A 2,251-nucleotide genomic window follows, 5' to 3' on the forward strand; every position below is an offset into this window, starting at 1 on the left:
CTTTCTTTCTTTCTTTCTTTCTTTCTTTCTTTCTTTCTTTCTTTCTTTCTTTCTTTCTTTCTTTCTTTCTTTCTTTCTTTCTTTCTTTCTTTCCTATCTCTCTGTCTGTCTCTCTTTCTCTGTCCCTCTCTCTTTCTCTGAATCTCAGTCTGTCTCTTTCCCTCTCCCCTTCCCCTGTTTCTCTTGATGGATGTCTCTCTCCCACCATTAGTTTCAATCTCTCCATTCATCTCTTCCTTGCTTTCCTTCAAGCCATTTGTGTGTGTATGTCAGTGTGTGTGTGTGCACGTGCCCGTGTGTGTGCACGTGCCCATATGTGGGTTTCAATGTGCGAGTGCCCAGGTATGTCTGTGTGTGGGGCTGTGGATTTGCTGCTGGTGGTGGTGGAGTGTGTCTGGGTTTCTCTAAGCCCCTCTCACTGGGGATCAGGCTGCTGGCTCTAGTGCCATCCCGGGGAAAATCAGGGCCATCCCCCATCCTCCAATGCCCCAGAGCCAAGGGCCACTGCTGCAGCCATACCACCCTGAAGGCGCTTGATCTTGTCTGATCTCAGGAGCTAAGCAGGGTCGGGTCTGGTTAGTACTTGGATGGGAGACTGCCTGGGAATACTGAGTGCTACAGGCCTTCTTGCTTTCTTTCTTGTCTTTCTTTCTTTTCTACCTTCCTTTCTTCCCTTTTCTCTCTCTTCTTTCTTCCTTTCCTTCTTTCTTTCTTACTTTCTTTTCTTTCTTTCTGTGTCTCTTTCTTTCTTTCTGTCTTTCTTTCTTACTCTTTTTCTTCCAGATGGAGTCTCACTGTGTCACCCAGGCTGGAGTGCAGTGACGCAATTTTGTCTCAGTGCAAGCTTCAACTCTCAGGTTCAACCCATTCTGCAGCCTCAGCCTCCTGAGCAGTTGGAACTACAGGCACCCGACACCATGCCAGGCTCATGATTTGTAGTTTTAGGAGAGACTGGGTTTCGCCATGTTAGCCAGGCTGGTCTGGATATCCTGATCTCATGATCCACCTGCCTTGGCCTCCCAAAATGCTGGGATTACAGGCATGATCCACCAGTCCCAGTCTGCTGAAGGCTATTTAGGTTCCCCCCTTACCCCCTTCCCCATACTGTCGCCATGCTTCCCAAACTTCCTTGACTCTGCTCCTCCTTTATGGCCCGCCTACACCCCCGCCACAGCCGGGGACCTCCTCCTGCAGATCTGCCACCAAAGCACCACCGGGAAGCAGCATCCCACCGCTTTTGCCTCGCTTCCGACCCGCCAGGACCTCGGGAGCTGGGGGAAGGCTGCGGGCGAGCAGCTTCGGTGTCCCGATCCGAGCCCTGTGGGCCTGAGCAGGCGGTGGCTGCTGGAAGCTGGTGGGCATGGCTGGGCCGGGCTCTTGGGGCAATCAGGCGCCTCTGTTGCCATCCCCTGCCAAACAACCCTGAAAGTGCTGGATTTCATCTGATCTTGGAAGCTAAGCAGAATTGGGCCTGATTAGTACTTCAATGGGACACGGCCTGGGAATACTGGTTGCTGTAGGTTTTTGGCTTTCTTTCTTGTCTTTCATTCTATTCTACTTTCGTTTCTTCCCTCCTCTCTCTCTCTCTTCTTTTTTCTTTCTTTCTTCCTTCCTTTCTTTTGTTCTTTCTTTTTTCTTTCCTTCTTTCTTTTTTCTTTCTTTCTCTCCTTTCTTTCCTTTTATTTTTCTTTACTGTCATTATTTCTCTCTTTCTTTCTTTCCTTCTTTCTTTCTTTCTTACCTTCTGTCTGTTCTACATTCTTTCTTTTTGTTCTTTCTTTCCCTCTTTCTCTCTCTTTCTGTCTTTCTTTCTTTCCACCTTTCATTCTTTTCTTTTGTTCTTTCTGTCTTTCTTCTTTCTTTCCTTCTTTCTTTATTTTCTTTCTCTCTTTCCTTCTTTGTTTAATTTTTGCTTTCTTTTCTTTCTTTCTCTTTCTTTCTTTTTTTCTTTCGTTGTTTCCTTCTTCCTTCTTTCCTTCTTTCTTTCTTTCTCTCTCTTTCATTCTCTCTTCCTTCCTTTCTTCTTTCTTTTCTTTCTTTCTCTCTTTCTTTCTGTCTTTCTTTCCTTCTTTCATTTCTTTCCCTCTTTCTTCCTTTTTTCTTTCTTTCCTTCTTTCTTTCTTTTCTTTCTCTTTCTGTCATACTTTCTTTCGTCTTTCAATTCCTTCTTTCTTTCTCTCCTTCTTTCTTTCTTACTTACTTTCTTTCTATTCTTTCTCTATTTCTTTCTTTCTTTCCTTCTTTCTTTCTT

Source organism: Mandrillus leucophaeus, unplaced genomic scaffold (assembly GCF_000951045.1).
Source record: "Mandrillus leucophaeus isolate KB7577 unplaced genomic scaffold, Mleu.le_1.0 Scaffold752, whole genome shotgun sequence".
Taxonomy (NCBI): Eukaryota; Metazoa; Chordata; class Mammalia; order Primates; family Cercopithecidae; genus Mandrillus; species Mandrillus leucophaeus.